This window comes from Lytechinus variegatus, chromosome 8, assembly GCF_018143015.1.
Source record: "Lytechinus variegatus isolate NC3 chromosome 8, Lvar_3.0, whole genome shotgun sequence".
In the NCBI taxonomy this organism is placed as follows: domain Eukaryota; kingdom Metazoa; phylum Echinodermata; class Echinoidea; order Temnopleuroida; family Toxopneustidae; genus Lytechinus; species Lytechinus variegatus.
Window position 1 is genome coordinate 35,807,221 of NC_054747.1, and position 20,910 is coordinate 35,828,130.

The window sequence follows — 20,910 nt, forward strand, 5'->3', positions numbered from 1 at the left end:
AGAAAAACCAGGGGTGATTGATTTCCTTTTCATTTTGTCAGGTTTGGAAATAATGTTCCTGCGTTTAAAAAAAAAATCAAAGCATAACTATGCAATATTTTTTCGGATAGGAGGGGGCTGCTCCAAATGCCTCTTTTCGGAACCATCCATTGTAAATATCAAAGTTCTTTCAGATATCAGTAGTTCAAGAGCACTAATGTTATTTATTCATACCGGCGTGATCGACCCTGACTCTCTAAATTTATCACGTCATTCCCGATGATGTATTGGGAGTCATTTTCGTGTTTGTGACTGAGCATTATCATAATTTCACTTAAATTGCGTATGAGGAAAGACTGAACATCACTTTTCGATCAAGGGTGTACCTGTTATTGAAAGTCGAGATGGAGATTGAGTTTATGGGGACGTCGATGTCATTGACCTGGATGTTGGGCTGGTTCACTCTCGGATTCGCCACCCTGTACACATTGTGAGTAGGCCTATTGCCAGGAGAATCTTTATAAAACTCGAAAAGCACTAGTATAGTGCGTATCAAAAAAAAAGTATCAGAAAAAGCACTTGGAATAAAAAATATACAACATGCGGGTAATTTTTTCACATATAATCTTGGATTTGGGTCTCATCTATCCAATGAAAGTAAAAGTTTTGTCAGAATGTTACAATTGAGTAAGCACTGTCCATTTCTGTAAAGCTCGCAGAAATCTGTTTGCGCAGAAATGCTCGTTTTCATGCTGTGTCAAGGGGAAAGGGCGAAACCAAACTTACACTACGAAAGATTTATCATACATTTCCCTTGCACTTTTAGTCAATTGGAATAAAACGGATAAATTCAAGCATTTTGTGACAATTTTGCCACCCAAATTGAAATTTCAACACTTAATAGGCACAGCCTTTTCCCTATTTCTGCCAGCTGGATCTGAGAACATAACTGAATCTGAACAAAAGTTTATATCAGACATCTCCAGCATTTTTTTACTCAGTTTTTATCATTGAAAGTTGGTTTACATTTCATTCTTCATTTAATACTTGTTTCTCCACACTTTTCCCAAGCTTAGCAATGATTAAGAAATTGAAAATCAAGCTTAAGCCGTTCCATGCAAATCACAGCTCAATGTAAAGCAAATATCGTCACGACAGCCTCGGTGTGTGGGGTAGTGGGGTGGGGCAAAATGCACTCTTCGAAGTGTTTTGGCAAGGAAACAAGTCAAACAATGTAGAAGTTATCTTCAAATCAATTTTACTAGCTAAATTCCATGTGTTCTTCATGATTAAGGTCTACTTTTATTCGCATAACTATTTCAAATTTCTGCGCAAATCATTTTTCACTAACTTTTCAAAAGTAAGTGGTGCTCACTCAAGCGGAAATATTTTTCGACAGTTATATCATCATTTGCTTTAATGGACCTGTACCAATGTTAAAATGTGGAACAATCTTCAGGATATAACAAATGTATAATTTGACAGGATTTTTTCAAAGTGTAAACTTTTTATTTTGATACGCACTGTATATAAATAAATAATATATATGTATATATATTTACCAAATACATAATATTCGTTGTTTTGAATGAAATATCAACGTGTCGGTGACATTCTAATAGTCAAGAAGAAACCAGAATTTCTCGAAAAAAATATGATGTACTTAGAAAATAGCTGGATAGAGGCACTCAAATATAGCACTGTTTTTAAAAACATATTAATTTGGTATGTAAAAAAAAACATGTATAACGTATAAAAAAACCAAGCAGTCTTAGATCGCATGGAAATCAAGATTAGTCGAGTTGTACACTGTTAAAAAACCCGTGAATTTACAGAAAATAAACAGAAGATTTTGCAGAAAGCAATAACAGAATCATTCTGTAAATTCATAAAACAGGAATTTTTCTGCAATTTAACATAACAGGTCTGTTAAAAAAAGGGGAAAATGGTGTTTTATTCAAGGAAATTTGTAAGATTCCATACACCAAATACCAAATTCCTGTAAGATTACGCAATTCAATAAGATTACAGATGATCTCGAGACTCTGCTGCAGGAACTTCTTTTATTTTAAGGATAAATTTTCTAACAGTGTAGACAACAGCTAAATTTACTGCATGGCAAAAAGTAATTCTTACAAAAAAGTTTGTAAAGATTTGATACTACTTAGATTCCAAGGCCTGAAAAAAACAAAATATAAATTGCATAAATGTATTTGTACTACTCTAAGTTTTAAAGAAATTAAGATCACTGATACAATAATTGTTGCTCTATAACACCGTGTGTACGTTGTTATTAATGCATTATAAATCTAAAAATATTATACGAAATATTAAAGTAAAATCCTATCAAATAAATGATTAGAGTTGGAATGAAGTAAATGGGTTAAGAACTCTGAAGTGGCTATCAGCTATTTTTTTTTCCTAAAACAAATACATGAATATCATAAAAATGATTAGTTAGCGATTTCGCAGCAAGTCTACAACATTGTGCAATGTTTACACTGTAGAAATAAATATTTTTATGATAATCAATGACATGAAGTGTTTATACAATACCAGTCTTTTATCTTGTAACAGTTAAAATGTCATCAAATTCTTTGGCAAAGTAAGCAGTAGACATTTCACTAAAAAAGACAAAAATCTGACGAGCATAGCACTGAAAATTTCATCAAAAATCGAATGTAAAGTAATGAAGTTTAGATACTTTAAAGTTATATGCACATCCTGAACGGTATCCAAATGAGGAGACGGATGACTTTATCCACTCACTATTCTTTGTGTATTTTATTCCATGAAATGTTAGAATTTTCCCTTCATTATCAAGTGAAACAAATATAAATTCCTCCCTGAACATGTGGGATTAGCATTGATTTAATACTATATCAGTCTAGTTTGTCCTTACTGTGAAATCGGTAATAATTGAATTATCGAATAATTCAAATAATAAAAAAGAAGAAGAAATAAATAGTAAGTGAGAGCATCGTCGAATGTCTCACTTGCATGTCACTGATTTGGGCACAAAACTGTTTTGTAAAAAAGGGAAGTTTTAAAATGTCTTAACTTCTTTATTTTACGTGGGATTGTGATGAAATTTTCAGCATTATGCTAGGTTTACTTTTCAGATTGTCAAATATAATGAAATAACTTTTTTATAAATATGCATGATATATTGTAATTTCAATCTAAAGAGCTTTATGGGCGAAAATTTAAATACTGGATAAAAAACGTTTTTTTTTTTCTTTTGGGCATGGAAGGGGGACTCCAAAACAATGCAGAGAGATTTTCAAATTCTGACAAACTCTTATTGTTTTTATAAAATATCATATTTTCATTAGATTTGACGGTCGAGTGATTTCATAAAGTTATAATTCACAACCGGACTAGAACCTGGGTAGTAATGACAAACTACATATTGATTACTCCGCATAGAGGGTAGGCCTGCATACGCTCTTAGACTACTATATAGGTTGCATTTATAGGAATTGGCCAGAATTGAGGGGTTATGGCTCAGTGGATATGTCTTCGATGTTTGGAAATACAAGGTCCGGGGTTTAAGTCCCACCGCAGCACTCGCGTCCTATAGCAAGACGTTTATCTAAATTTGCCGCTCTCCACCTAGGTGTGAGTGGGACACCCGGTAAGAAGGAATTCCTTGAATGCTCGAACGTCCGATCAGGATAGCCGTGCTTAAGTCGGGGTAATAGTGTGCATGGCTTAGAGACATTTGCATTAAGAGATTTATAATTGTCGCATATCATTATTATTAATTCCAAGCTTTTCGACACGACTAAGATCAGTCTCATTAATTGTGATATTCAACCTATCTCTCATATCATCTTCCTTAGATATACCGCCCTTTGGACCCACAGTTATTGGAAGCGGAAGGGAGTGCCGTACGAACCAGCCCTACCTCTAATTGGAAACCCAATATTCACATCGGTAGGCCTTAATGATTAAATTAAACCAGGGGCCAGTTTCACAAAGCTTAGCAATGAAATTTAACATTTTTCGAAGATTGATTGCACTGACTATAATTTACAATTAATCATGAAAATCAAGCGTACGATCAAACGCTATAAACCTTTGTGTTACAGATCCCTTGACGTTCTGGGTATGGGGGGGGGGTTGAAGTGGGGAAGGTCTAACGCGAAGTAAAATGAGCATGCCTAGAGTCATAATTTGATGGTCAGTCTTAGTTCTTGATAATTGTTTAAAGCCTACTGAAAAAAATAAGCGTGTGTGGGGGGGGGGGGGGGGAGTATATAGTTCATTCGGTGAATTGGCAACGCATCTTGCCAATGCGAAAATCCATCGGCTACTGACTATCCAAATTCTTCTTTCTAGTTTTAGCTATCATGAGCTACAATGCTTTAAATATTAAAGGGACAAAAGTACTTTAATGTCATTTTTCCCAAGTCTTATATATTGGAATCACATAAATCTGTTCGAAATAGATGAGGCAATTTATTACATCCACCATCGTTTGTGATAAATCTGGACATGGGCAAATATTCAAAGAACCGATAATGGTTTCTATTCGTAACTATTTGATTGGAAAACATCGATAAAAAGCACAATCATGACCACCATAATCAACTAACAGGAGACGTTATTTGTTGCTTTTAAAAAATATCAGCGTTCAATTTAGGCTAATAGTGAATAGTATTGCGATGAAGCGAGAGTAGTGTGAACATTCTCATTCGTGTTGGATTATCAAGCTAATTTGTTTGATATTTTGGCACAAAACAAAAATCCCTGAAATTTTCGAAGAGTGGTCGAGAAAATATGGAAAGTTCTACGGGTAAGTACTCAGAAAAGATTATGCACTTAAAAAGTAGTGTCATTTGAACCTGGCCAGGGGCGGTGGAACTTTTTTTTTTTTTGGGGGGGGGAAGCCAAAAAACTTTATAAAGTCAAAATGGGCATATTGGTGCAAAACGGATACTTTCACCAGGAGATTATCATCTGCATGAAGTAGATGTATGTTTTGTAGTTATTAAATTGAGTAAAACCCCTTTCGATTGGTTTCTGATTGATGAGATTGTGCATAGATTTCTTCAGGCAAGCGAGCCGTTTGAAAAAAAAAACAATATATATCTGAAGTTGTGTATACTTTACCTTACAATAAATGATGGGGGCACAAACCGCAAGCCAAAAACCTGTAATATTCCAACATGAAAACTTAACATTCTAGCACTTTATGTAACCTAGAATAGAATGCTTACCTTGCTAAACATTAATTGATGCGAGCGCGATTTTTTTTTTTTTTTTTATCCTAGCATGTATTATGTTTTATTTTGAGTAAGGGTACATTTCATTTGAAAAGAAGGCACATTCCATTTTGAAAAAAGGCATATTTTCCTATGGGGATCTTTTTTGGGGAGGGGGGAGAGGGGGGCGATGGGGCAAGTGCCTCCTAGTTCCTCCTCCCATGACATGCCTGAGCCTGACCAAAATTGATGTATTCCATTCCACAACAAAGAAAATCAAAGTTTATTTAAATAAAAAGAAAAAAGTCAAACAAGCAAATCATCAAATTCATCAGTATCAGATGTAAACGAAGCTAAGACATTTTAAAGTTTTCCTGATTTTTTTTATATAAAAATCTATGTACAACTTAACGACATGCATGTGGGAATGTTGATTATATCACTCACTATTTCCCTAATGATTTTATCTGAAAACCAAAGTTTATTTTTTTGGCAGAATTGATAACTAGACTATTGATCAAATCACGAAGCCAATTTCGTATGTTCATGAATCTGTCAGAAATTTGTTCTTACATTATACTAAAGAGAAAATGATAACACTTTTCTCAATCTTTTTCCGGCTAGATTTTATGAAACGGAAATATTGTCTGAGTACATGTTTATTAACAGTTAAAAAACATAGTAATCAAAGCGTGGTAACATGAAGTCTGTATTATAACAATCTTTCAAAATTATTTCATTAGGCAAAAATCCCTGTTTTTTATGTATCTATCATTACCTCTCTACTTATCATACAATCTAAAAAAATGAAGCAAATTTTTATTCAGATCATTTCATAAATTCTTAAATAACATTGATTCATTTAACAAGAACCTACTGTTAAGATATCAGTAATAATCCGGTCTTTGAAGAGACAACGTGGGCCATATACAATGGCTCAGAAATCAATGTCGAAAAAGAAAACCTTACAGCGGCATGAATGTCCAAGGGCCTTTTTACACGTGAATCTTGAATCATCATTGTAATGATGATTGCTATTGTAATCGTGACTGTAATTAGCGTTCGTGATTCCATTATGTTCTAGTTTGGATTCACACGTGCTAAACATTTATTAGCCATATTTTTCACTGGAAGCATCATTTAAAATTACAATTTTTTTACCATGTGAAAGGGGGTAAGAAAGCTATCAAACCGGCCATAAACGGATGAAAAGTGTATCTTTCTGCATCCTGTCGATAGGACGTTTTCATTTAGTGTTCCCGTCATTGTCGTGAGTGATCCCGAGATATTACGACTTGTTCTGGTGAAGAGCTTCAACAATTTTCACAACAGAGTTGTAAGTAGAAGATTTTTTTTTTTTTTTTTATGAGCAGTAGGGTCCAATCTGAAAACATTGTCTCTACAACTGGTAACAGGGCTCAGCAGCATATCAGAATCAATGTTTCCATGGTAGTTGCTATAATAGCAAAGTTACCGTATTTGTAATTTCTAATGACATGGGCACCAGGTCTCGTATCATACTCCTCTTAGAGATTGGGAGCCAGTGCTGATGGAGTGGGATTTACAAATTTTGAGAGTGAATCTTTACTTTTATTAGTAAAAGTCTGCATCTTTTCTACACTTTCACTAAAAAAGGAAAATTTTCCCGGTATTCTTAAACATCTGATAGTTATTAATGTTTTGTCTTTCTTTCTAATGAAGAGCTTTCCGCAGATTCCCGATGAACTTCAAAGTATGGTGTCCCTGGCGGAAGGGGAGCGCTGGAAGGAAATAAGAAACATCTTAACCCCGACATTCAGCGGCGCAAAGATGAAACAGGTAAGTAGGTCAGCTTTACTAAGAGAATGTCCCTATTGTAAAAAAAACACCGGAGCTTCTCAGTTTGTTTCACAGTGTGTTACCAGTGTGTTCTTAATCATGGTGTAGATCGCAATGTGAAATCACCTTCACATTGTTCACTTTTTGGGTATTGTTACACAGTCCCCTATGTGAACACAGTGAACTCAAGCATTTTGTGCATTTTATTATTAATAAAATCCTACACATTGTTTGTGAACTTCCCTCACATATCACAAGACACTGCTCATGCTGTCGAATTTGATAAATTACTGTTTGAACACTGAGCGAAGACACCGCATGATATACTGTATTCCTATAATTTTATAATCAGGTGGCCGTTTCATAAAGCTGTTCGTAAGATAAGAGCGACTTTAAGAACGACTGGTTAATCTTTCTTACGCGCTAAACCATCGCCAATGAATATATCATTTGCCACGAGAAAGGATCACCAGTCGTTCTTAAAGTCGCTCTTAACTTACGAACAGCTTTATGAAAACCCAATCCGTGAACAAGATATATTGTGATACCGACGTCACTTGAACTCTTAATGTGTTATGATGAAGGTTTTGATTGGGAAAATGGCAAAAGATAACATCAAGCTTGATGAAGCGTACGGGAAAAAATGAAATGAGGGGGCTAGAAGGAAAGGAAGTCATGTTGGCTAAAAGTCGACCAATAGGGCTTTATTAAAGCCTGAAGTAATCCTAGTGTACCTTCTTCTGTCCTTATGCAGATGTCCAATCTTGTAAACGCTAGCGCAGACAGTCTAGTCAAACACATTGGGATGAAACAGAAAGACAAAGGGTACATCGAATGTCAAGAGTAAGTCAATTGCCAATAACCTATTCTTAAAATAAGCAGCCTAAACTACTTCAATATCATTGATTGCAGATGACTCTTTTCTTCGACCTATCCCCTTTTAATATCGCGTTTAAAACAGGAGGCTACGGATTCACATCCTAGCCAAGGTGTTATTATTTTTTTAGGAAGGAATTGATCCACATGGTGCTACATCCAATCCATATGAGCTAAATGGGTTCCTGGTATGCATTTTAATTCTTCGAATGGACCAAGCGACTTAAAAAGCTGTTGAAACTGGAATCAGTTTGAGGGTATTATGTGTGCAGTGAAACATTTATAAATTGCCATAAGATGGTGATTTGTAGTTGCTTTATATCACTATTATCCACATTAAAAATTGCATAATAGCAGGCTCAAACCCACACCATAATAATAAAAAAAATATTCAACACCTTTTACATCAGTTAATACCCCTGACTGTTTGAACCAGAGTAAAAATAATCTTTCTGTTGATGATAATGATGATAGCACTTCACTTTCATTATAGTTCCTATATGAATTCGAAAAAATCCGTAGCTACCACTTACTTATTTTGCCCCTTCATGGTTAACTCCTTGAATATCTATTCCATTTCTCACTTAACTTTCCCCACAGCATCTTTGGGCCTTCGTCATGGATACTGTTGGAAGTTGTGCGTTTGGTCTTGACATCGATTCCCAGTCTGACCCCAAAATCCTTTCGTGAGCAATGCTAAAAAGGCCTTCCAGTTCGACATATGGAACCCATTCTTCATTATCGGAAGTAATAATTTTGTCTGTGTATATGCAGTATGGAATTTCTGTACTGGGACGCTAAACGCTCGCAATAACATATAAATATTTTTAAAATCCCTGCCAATGACAACACTAGTGTCGTCGGCGTATAGAAAAAACTGCAACATACTAGAATAATTACATATATCGTTCATATATAGAGCTCCATGGTTCATACAAATAAGAAAAAGAAGTGGACTCAGAATCGATCCCTGGAGCATTCCACATCCGAATTATCTTGATTCAGACTTTATATCATTCACGATAAAAAATTGTTTTCAATCAGCTAAATAACTTTCAAACTTTTTAAACAAAATTCCACGAATACCATAACTAACTTTCCAACTTAACTGACACAATAGGGTGATCACGCGCCTCGAAAGCTTTGCTTAAGTCTAAAAACAAACCAAATAAAAAAAACCCGAGAATGAGAAGCATGACAAATTTTAAAAAATAAATCAATAAGAGCATGGGATATGGAGTGCCCCATGCGAAATCCATACTGGGAAGGTATCATTGCGTAACATTTATGTAATTTATCGATGATTTTTTAATATGCTGGCAAGATTAATATAGGTCTGCAATTAAATGATTCTCATTTTGATCGATTCTTAAAAATTGGAACAACACGTGCTATTTAATGTATATCAGGGAATATGCAAGTAATTGAGGGAAGTGGCAACATCACCTGGCCGTGAAATTCTTTGATGATCAATTGCCAGTAAAGTGTCATTTAAATACCATAACCTAAATGCATTTCTATCAAAACCCTAACTCTCTTTATCCAACGGTTTGCTCCCTAGCATCGATATATATCTTAACATGAGCTGACCAACTCGTTAATGATTGGGCATATCATTCTGCAATACTATACAAGACAAAGAAAACTCCTGTAAGCCACAGACAGATATGTGGAAGCTATGCAGGAGGGTGGGCGGAACGATGGATGTGTGGGAGACTGACTGAATTACACCATTGGAAATTCAAAGGTCCATGCTTAGACAAAACACTTGAACCACAATTTTCTGAGTTTGGCATCTCTTTTGGCAAACTCTAATCAATACCACCAAATACTTGTGAATCTTAACCTGCAATGTCGTTTCACTTCATAGCTATTTCTCTTGTCTTCACATTTCTTTGTCAAAGGCATGATTCCAGCTTTGGGGAGAGTCTTTACTTACTTCCGACTCGGATTGTTCATGGGAGCCGATGTAGTCGATTTCTTCAAAGATGTCAACAAGAAAGCCATTGCTTTGAGAAATAATATTACATCAGGATCCGACTCCAAGGTTTTTAGTTATATATATATACATATATATTTCTTAAGTGGCATTGGCTTTGTTTAATAATACTAATAATACTAATTATATTCAGTTCGTTTATAGCGCATAACACATAGCAATGCATGTCCCTATGCACTTGGATGAAACTAAGGAAAGAAATTAAAAAGTAAGTAAAGGGTATTGGGCACTGAATTCATTACGAGTTAAACAGATACCTTTTAGGGAAGTCTTAAACTTATCTAAATCATGTATATTTCTCATATAATTAGGAAGTGCATTCCATACGACGGAAGAGGCATGTACAAATGAGCGCTCATCATATGCTTTGGTAACAATGGGAGGAATAGCAAACAGCCGCTTAATGATGACGACACGAGCTGACGAGGGATGAAATGTGTTAATCTTCCTCCAATGTAACATCTACTCTACTCCAAAAATTAGTTGAAAACCCACATGCCCATTTCGAAAACCAAAACTGATATGCATCTTCGAATTTCAGAACATTTTTTTAAAAAGATGTAACCATTATTCATGAAATTCGTTCTGAAAAGGAATTCAACATAAGGTTCCGACATTAAAAGAAGGAAAATATACTAAAGGAGTGATATAGCACAATGGTTAGTCACCCATGCGCTTAGATAAGTACAAACTATTCTTACTGAAATAGTTCCACAATTTATTCACCTAATTGAGGCTCATTCATTTATAGCCAAACGTACGATTTTACTCCTCAGAGGGTTGACTTCCTACAATTACTGCTCGATGCGCAGAAGCAGGAAAACATCAACAAAGTCTACCAACCCGAAGATGAGGAGGACGAGGACGATATCCATGCTGATTTGGACAAACATCACGATACCCAGTATCACTCAAGGGGTATGGGCAAGAAAAAACCTCTGACAGACAACGAGGTCCTAGCTCAGGTATGACCAATGGAGCAAAAAAAAACCCAATAAGCGTTTTTATTATTCTAGATAGAGTTTAGAATGTGAAGGAATCACTCCCATACGCAATCCTTTGCATTGAATCTCATTGGATCTGGGTTTCTTGCATAATAGCTGAAGTCTAGCTAATGTTCAATCTAAATCAAACGCAAGACTTGATCCTAAACCAGAAATGCGCATTTGGCATTTGTATTTGATTAGGGAGGGGGCAGAGGCACATTATTTAAATGGAGGAAGATGAGGACAGTACCATAGGTGATTTTTACAAAGCACCCTGATAGACTTACTTGTTGACAACTCGAACGTAAATATATCAAAATTCTTTGTCATTGAACCTTCTCCTGGTATCGTCACTGTTTGCTTTTCAGGGTTTGACCAGCGAGTTCCAAATTCCCTGGTTTGACCGATCTGATTTTAACATATTGGAAGGTATCCAGCGCTTCACAAGTCGCCAGTTCCGGCTGTGGTCGACCTTAATATTCCGATTTTCGTGGTGTCGGCTAAACTGAGTCCTAATCAATACCGCAAGTGCTGAAATTAATTCGAAAGACTCGACACACATAGGTCTGATGATTCGTGTTCGATGTACTTTCTTAACCACCATAGACTAGACACATAACTGTATCTACTCCTTACAGCAAATAATTCTGTTATTTAATGTTAACAGGTGCTGATCTTCTTCACCGCTGGCTCCGAGACTACTACCACTCTCCTAGATTTCATCGCGTATTCTTTGGCCAACAACCCTGAGGTCCAAGAGAAGGTCATCCAAGAGATTGACAAGATGACGCCCTCTCGTGACGACGTCGGGTATAAGTCTGTTGCCACCATGCCTTACCTGGATCAAGTGGTCTGCGAAACCCTGAGGTTGTATCCACCTGCTGCAGTGTAAGCCTTCGTATTTTCCTTTTCCATGATCACATGCTTCTCATTTATCCCAATCTATTTTTGGCTCCTTGATTCTCCTGCTTCGAATTTACATTCATCATATTGCTTTTCGCCACGATTGTTTTGATACAGCATCGCACTCATAGTATATAGTTTTTTAAAGACAATGTTTGATGACCATCTTTTAAATTGGACTTAATGCTTTTATTCGACGCTTCTTTGTGTCATCGCAACCGCACCAGTCTTTCGAACATCAAGAAATGCTTTGTCATAATGATGTGTCCGTATCCATTGTTTTACCATAGATACTGTGAGACTTTCTTGATACATCATGATGAACAATTGTATGAATTATCAAAGCTTTTTTAAGATTTATCGTCATCTGGTCTTTCAAAATATCAGTGAACGTTTCAAGTCGAATCATGTATTTCTGCTCGTCTTCTGATTTTACCTTCCTTCAATTCTTATGCGTTGAAGTGATTAGAATAGATGTAATTTCCTTTTTTATCGTATTGAGCATTTCTCGAATTTCTTGCAGTGCGAATCGCATGTGCAATGAGACCTTTGAACACAATGGCGCTGTCATAGAGAAGGGAACCCAAGTCTTCATCCCGATCTACACCATTCATCACGACCCTGACTACTGGTCACAGCCAAAGAAGTTCATTCCAGAAAGGTAATCGGGGAGGACAGTGGTGGAAAGGACCATATTCCGAATGATTTCTATTTTAATACACGTGCATTCGTAAAAAGGGCATCGAAATTGCACAAATTAGGAGGGATAATCAAATATCAACAACCGATTGCGCTTAATAATGCGCGTGGAAAGAATATTGATTTCCCTATAAAAAAAATGCAATTTTTTATACATTATTTATATTACTAGGTTTCTAGGTTTCCTTTTGAATGTCCACGGATAGGCATCGTGTCCACTTTGTAAAGCAGTGCCACCCCAGGCCAAGCAACGTTGAGCATTGTAACACAATACTGACGATGAGGGAATTCCTCCATTCAAAAAAAAAGATGATAGAGAGGGAGAGAGATAGAAAGAGAAACGCCGAGTAAAGTAATCTTGAGTTCACGTTATCGATAATTGATTTCGGACTACCTTTATGAACTGATTTGTAAACTGAAAAACCAAAGCAATATATTATTGAAACACGTAAAATGTGGAAAGTCGGTTATTGTGTTAAAGGATAGCGGAGTTAGTGATGTACACCCACCGGTCATCAACGGACTATTTATATTCTGCACAGATCCATGAATCACTGTAACCAACTAATCAACATGATTTGTACGTACCACAGATTCACCAAAGAGGCCCGGGCCAAACAGCATCCATTTGCTTGGCAACCATTCGGTGCTGGTCCTCGCAACTGCATCGGGATGCGCGTTTCCGTTTTACACCCTGGCGAAGGCTTCCGCAAATATAGCCAAAAAGCGACTAGTGAAGAGTCTACACCTGTACACCCGTCGCTGGTTATTGAGAGTCCGACACTGGCGAGTTTCCCCACACACAACCGCCGCATGCAATCTCAGTGGCTACACGGCCACATAACTTCATATTTATGTACAGAGAGCTTTCATTTGAATTAAATCTGAACATGTCTTGCAGTGCCGTTTGTGTACTCAGGGAGGTGAGACACTTAGAATTCGGGCGATAGCGAAAAAAAAAATTTAGTTAGCAGAATAATGATAATACAAGAATAGCAACAATTGTACCAAACGAAAGAGAATCTACACAGGGCCGTCACCAGCTTTTTTCTAGGGGGGGGGGTGCTTTTTATGAAAAAAACAAAAAAACAAAAAACAACAACACGTTTTTTTCAAAAGAGCCCTCAAGTATCCCTACCCCCCCCTCCGGTTTTTTTTTTTTTTTTTTATTTGTTTTTTAATTTGTTTTTTTTTTTATTTTTATTTTTGGTTTTGAAGGGGGGTGCGTTCGCACCCTCCGCACCCCCCTGGCGACGGCCCTGCTACAGCATGTAGAAAGAAGTCCAGTTGTTTCGAACTATAATTGTTTCAAAATGATTCTAACTTAGAATTTCTAAGTTACGATGAATTAAAATATTACCACCGATACTACTACTACTGAGTACTATACTACTACTGCTGCTACTACTACTACTACGTACTACTACTACTACTTCGACTAATTCTAACAATGATACTATACTATACTACTACTACTACTAATTATGATAATAATAATAATACATAATAATAATAATAATACATAATAATAGTGATGATAAGAAAAAAAGCAGAAGAAAACAAGAAGAAGAATAAGACTGAGAAGAAGAAGAAGAATAAGAAGGGAAAAAAAGACTGAGAAGAAGGCCGGAGGAAGAGAAGCTAGAACAAAAACAAGACGAAAGGTAATAAATAATTAATCACAGTATAACTAATACTGTTCATAACAATGACGCTAACAATATAATAATACTGATATAATAATAGTGATAATAATGATGATAATATTGACAATGCAATTGACTATGCAATTTATAATAACAGTTACAAAATGATGCAAATGAAAATAAAGTATGCTTTACTTCTACTACTACTACAACTAACCATGATAAAAATATAATAATAATAATTTATCATATAGCAATAATAAATGTATAACTACATTAACTACTAAATGTACCACTATTACTACGACGACGATGCGGCGACTACTAATATTACTACTACAACTAATTATAGTTATAATTTGAAAACGAAGTAAAAACTACTAGCAATTTATAATCAACAAAGTATAATTTGTCCAGTTAGTTTCCCCTTAAAGGAATCGTCCAGGCTGAAAATATTTCTATCTTAATAAATAGAGTAAAATTCACAGAGCAAAATGCTGACAATTTTATCAGAATCGGACAAGTTTTAAAAGTTTATTAATATTTTGTGAAAACAGTTATATGCACATCAAGGTGGGCTGATGATGTCACATCCCCACTTTCCTTTTACTTAGGTTATTATACATGAAATTATTATTTTTTTCATTTCTTCATAAATCTGTAAATGATTTGTCTCCATTATGATGAAATAAGTTGCGGCAATAGATAAATAATGCACTTAATTAGTTGTCAATCCAATTGTTTTAGTTCTTGGTAGACAAAAAATTGAATAAACCTAATTTCATGAAATAAAATACAAAATATGACATCAACAGCCCATCTAATGAATATTCATGAAGACATGCCTAGAATTGTTTCACAGGAATGATGCAAATCTTTAGAATTCAATAACTTCGTTATTTGTTATCCGATTTTGATCAATTTTCCAGCATTTTGCTCTGCGAATTTTACTCTATTTATTGAGTTTTTATATGTCTTTTATCACTAATACACGGACCCAAATACCATCGTAAAAATTAAGGTACAAAGTATATAGTACTTTACATCAAACAAAGTAAAAAAAAAACAAATAACATAAAAATTTCTTGCCAACAATTTTAGATAATATATGAATAAATTGTTTGAACATACTGAAAATGAAATTGGTCAATAATCTAGCTCCATCTATCCTTTGTTCTCGAATCACACTTAAATCACGAGAATATCTTTTAAGAAACATAGACCGACAAATTCAATTACCGAAGCCTCATTCTAATTATCTAAAGAACAGTCCCCTTTATTCAGCTTCTAAATTATTCAATAACTTACCCGCAACAACCCGATTAGAAAAAAACCCGGCTACATTTGCACGTCTCATATCACTTTCTTAATTTAATCCTCCACCCCGATTCACCCTTGATGATAGGTACCGCATTATATATATTCATTTTTTATGTTTAATTTTGACATAACTTTGTATATTATTTTCGTCTATTTATTTTTCATTTTGTTTACTCCAATTTTACTTTTGCCAATTGTATTTTACCTTTGCTTTGATATATTTTTGTTTTTCGTTTTTATTTTTGTATTCTTGTTTTATGTTGATATTATTTGTTATTATCATTTGTCCACGGCCTTGCTGAAAAGCAGCTTCTAGCTGAAAGCAGGCTTTTTAACCGTGATTAAATAAATAAAATACAAAAATACAAATAATACTGTATTCATCAAGCTTGTATGAATCTTAATCTTACATTAATAATGCAGTGATCAACAAACATTGTCTCACGTATACCCTATATGCTATAATGATTGTTTTTCAAAAAATAAACTTTAATAGGTCTATTTTACATCCTACTCATAGAATGCAGTGTCATACAACGGTGAATATCATCTTCTTCCATGATAGTGAGAGGGCAAATTACCACTGAACTATACCACTACGTTGTAATAGGTGCATCGGGTGCAAATTACCTGCAATTCGGCAAAGGCAAATGATCAAGGCAAGCATTCGTGTTGAACCTGCATACAGCTGCATTTGAACATAGAGCTCTTTGATTTGAAAATGTTCTGTTGTAATCTTCGGTGCGGACTTTTGCATCGCGCGCCCAGCTGATAATGTAAACAATCGTAGACTCTTCACTAGTCGCTTTTTAGCTATTTTTGCGGAGAATGCCTTCGCCAGGGTGTAAAACGGGAAACGCGCCATCGGGATGCGCTTCGCTCTTATGGAAACTAAGATGGCGGTTGTACGCGTACTTCAGAACTTCCGGTTTGAGACGTGCGCACAGACTGAGGTATTAAAACAAACAACCTGTGCACACCTACCAATACACACACACACACACACACACACACACAAACACTTCAATACTATGCACCCCAAATCCACATCTAACCTACATGTATTTACAATGTTATACACAATATGCACTGGGGTCGTGTCCAGATAGTATCGTGATGAATGGGGACAAGACCTATAAAAGGTGGACGTAATTTTAATGTGTTAATTGAACAATAGTGGTTTAGAGGCAATCGTTATTTTTTACTTCTCGGGACTTTTTTCGCTTTTCAGTAGACCGAGGCCTCAGTATTTTTAAAGGTAAATGCTAGTTTTGGTAACGATATCAAAATGAGTTCGTACAGAATCCAATGAAATGACCACCAAAGTGTCTGTTTGTATAAATAAAACGCATGTGCCAAAGGATTCTGGAAGAAATTGTGTAATTGCTGAGAAATCAGCAAATAAGCACAGGATTCGAATAGGGCGTCGGGCCCGACGCTCTAAGCAATAATTATACATTGTCCCACGTGCGCTTATCTGTGTTGGGGATCTTCGATGTGAACATTTTCAGCGTAGATTTCAAGATTTCACAAAGTTCAGTTAATGTAATTGTACCTGATCTAGATCCTCTATGATATACTGACAATTAATCCTTGTTTTAAAGACTTTCTCATAAAATCAGTGTTTACTGCAACTGCTTGAATTTCTCTTTAAGGTGCGAGTAAGAGTATCTGAAGTACTTTCACTTTGGCAATCTATTCCCTAATCAGCACCTTTACAACTGAATATCTTGACTATAATAGCCTTGCCCAAATCAGCTTACGTGCACGAACTGTACTCGTCATTAACTAATCAATTGCGCCATTGATAATAACTATAAAGAAAAAAATACATTTTCTCTGATTTGTCTTCAAACAGGTTCCTCCTAAGTTCAACATTACCGGATTCCTGACCCCACCCAATGGAATAACACTCAAAGCAGTGCCCAGAGCTGATAAGGTTGCCTGAGGAGAAATAATATTTCTATTCCCGTAAAGTTATTCGCGCCTCATAGTCTTGACCGAATCCCGAAATGAAAAAAATCTAATGATAAGACATCTACAATTAATACGATTGATAGAACTTGAGTTCTTTAGGTTAACACATAAAATTAACCACTTTGAATGGCAACGGAGGGACATGATTTATTTTTCCACCATTTGAAGAAAAAATCTAAAATAATTTCACAGCTATAGGCTGTTAATGAAAAGAAATGTATCGAATTAGGTTGCTGAGACAATAAAATAATTTGTGCAATGGAATGCATTTTCAAACGTTGTTAACCATGTTGCAGCTGTATCACCTGGATGAAGTGATATTCGCGTCTTGCTTCGCTAAACATGATCATATTAAACCTCTGACCCTTCATGTTTATGTCAATTGCAATATGCAAATGTTTTAACAATAAGATAAACGTGTAAGAACGAATAAATACATTTATATATTGTAGCAATAAAAGTATCTTCTATTTGTTTCTGTTAACCCTTCAACAGTTCTAGTTCAAGTTGATTTACTAATAAAATGAAGAAGATAATTAATTGTCCTGAATGTGTACCAGTATTCATTCTTCGAATATTCAAAACTTTAGGGAATCTATATCGGATTTGAAGAGGATTTCTTGGCTTAAAAAAAAATCAGATCTCTCTTTATTCACTTTATTCACTCAAATATCATTGATTTGAGAACTGTCTTGAAAAGAAAACAATATTCTTGTCTATTCTCATAATCATTTATTTACATAGGTAGTGTATATCCTGTTAAATGTATATTATCTTGAACATGAATATCACACTTCGGAGTAACAAAATCAGGACAGGTCGGCCGAAATTTATGTAATATTTATTTTTGGTAAAACAGCCCCAACGGACGGAGATCCAACTCTCTCACCTGATCAGCGTACACAGCTGCTAGTTGATTTACTAATAAAATGAAGAAGATAATTAATTGTCCTGAATGTGTACCAGTATTCATTCTTCGAATATTCAAAACTTTAGGGAATCTATATCGGATTTGAAGAGGATTTCTTGGCTTAAAAAAATCAGATCTCTCTTTATTCACTCAAATATCATTGATTTGAGAACTGTCTTGAAAAGAAAACAATACTCTTGTCTATTCTCATAATCATTTATTTACATAGGTAGTGTATGTCCTGTTAAATGTATATTATCTTGAACATGAATATCACACTTCGGAGTAACAAAATCAGGACAGGTCGGCCGAAATTTATGTAATATTTATTTTTGGTAAAACAGCCCCAACGGACGGAGATCCAACTCTCTCACCTGATCAGCGTACACAGCTGCTAATGAGGCCCAACGCTAGATGGCGTTGCTTTACTTACACAAAAACAAACATTTACTGATTTGGATTTAGAACTTACCAATGACCAAACAATAATCAACAGCTTATTTTCTTTTTCTCGAGGTTGTAATTTAATCATTTGATGTCATGTGGGCATTATGAAGAGGGAGATTGTCATCAGCAGCAGCAGAAGAAAGAAAACAAAGGGATGGGCAAGAGTGGGAGGGAGGGAGAGAGAAGGAGAGAGAGGTAGAGGTGGGGGGGGGGGGTTATTGGCGCAGAGGGTGAAGGGTGACAGAGTGCCCCCCCCCACTTACATACTTTTTACTTTTTTGTTTTGCTTGTAAAGAGAAATTCGCCAGATACGACAACTGGTTATTGACAAATAAAATTGATATAAGTGTTAGTAATGATATTAGTAGAGGGCATTCATGCACGTTCTCACTAAAAACACAACACCCATACAGATTACCTTAAATCAATTTCTTTGAATTGAATTAGTAGATATATTTCTTACGGCATATACATGTAGCAGCTAGGCATTATTTTATTTTGTAGAATAATATTCTGCATGGATCTCTTCAACATTATAGTTAGTAGGCTTTTCATGAAGATATAGAGCAGACCTACAGGTTCCCACTAGATTGCCATGGACACGAGGTAGGAAAAAGGGAAAGTTTGTTAGCATACCAGAAAAAATAGCAAAGAAAAATTTATCAAAGATTGAGAAATTTATTAGAATTTTAAGATTTGTGTCGTCATATACAAGCAGGAGCATGCACGAATTTCAATTTTTTGAGGGTTATTGATCATGTTGATGACCAAAATATTTTTCTTCTTTCATGAGCGGATGTGAAATGGTTTGTCTATTGATAGATCGACGATACAAGAAAAACAACATAGGATTTTTATTTAGAAATTGAAATTTCATTGACCTTTTGAAATTCATTGTGAAGGAAAAGCTGCTCGCTTGTGACGTCACAAATAAAAGTAAAATGAAACTGCATTATATAGCTTTGTTAATCCGTGATAGATTTTCAGCAAACCCTCGATCGGCAGTCTCTTTGTATTATTACAATGAACTTTTCTTCAGGGTGAACTTTCCCTTTAATGCACAGTCTGCCTTCCATACTATGCGGCTGCCACATACAGCCGACGGCGCTATAATAAATAATTAGGTTTGGACTTTGAACTTGGATAGTCTCTTCATCAATACCGTTTTTGTGAGTTGGCCATAGTGTTAGGCACAACTGGGCTACTGTCGATTTTTTAAAGAGAGAGAGAGAAAGAGAGAGAGGGGATCGGATGGGAGGGGGGTCAGGATATCAATGTTGATACACAGAAGACAACAGTGGAAAAATCCAGATGAAGGAGCAAGCCATCTCACGATCCCATTTTGTTTTCTTCGTCTTGCTTGTTTAATTCGGGGGGGGGTGGGGGGGGGCGGGGGGCTATTTTATAAATACATTCATAGTTTTAAGATTTAATTGTTATTTAACTGTCGAAAAAGACATCTAGATCCATGATTTACCCAGTTCTTAAATACATATCAATAATTAAAGATATATATAAAAAATGGAGTAGTAACGTGTGACAAATCAATTTTCTTATCACCCTCAGTACGACCAAGTCATCTGCACACTTAAAATCAAATTAACAAAGAAAATGCAATAATAATACATGTAATAAATTAACTGACAAGCAATACATAAAAAAATGCATTATATATGCATTTCATATCGATTTTATTGATTTTTTTTGAGAAATTGAATTGGGGTTTCTACTTTAGGCTTGACTGCGTGGAAGCCCTGGAAAACAATTACAAATTATCATCTTAGTGTAAATACTGTATATCATAATCACAGTACGATGAATAAGTCTGTACAAATGGTCTGCTACGCCTTTGAGGTTGATCAGATAAAATCACAAAAACATGAAGTTTACGTGCATGCTAACACAGAACTTTTATAATACTGCATTGAATCAATGAATGGGCTGAAGGACATACACAAATCTATAGTGAGATAGGCATCATAATGGAGCTTGAAATACTCGGAATGTCGATGTCATTGACGATGGCCCTCGTCACCATCATCCTCGCCTTCATTGTCTTCTACTTGACGTAAGTCTGTGTTCACTTAGTATCGATCAGCTATTGTACTAATTCTTTATGAAAAATATAAACATGTATGTA

At 35.5% G+C, this 20,910-nt stretch overlaps 1 pseudogene; it reads left to right on the plus strand.

Moving 5' to 3' along the window:
• Positions 1 to 383: 383 nt before the first annotated feature.
• On the plus strand, positions 384 to 17,441 carry LOC121420845 (annotated as a pseudogene).
• The last annotated feature ends 3,469 nt before the right edge of the window (positions 17,442 to 20,910 follow it).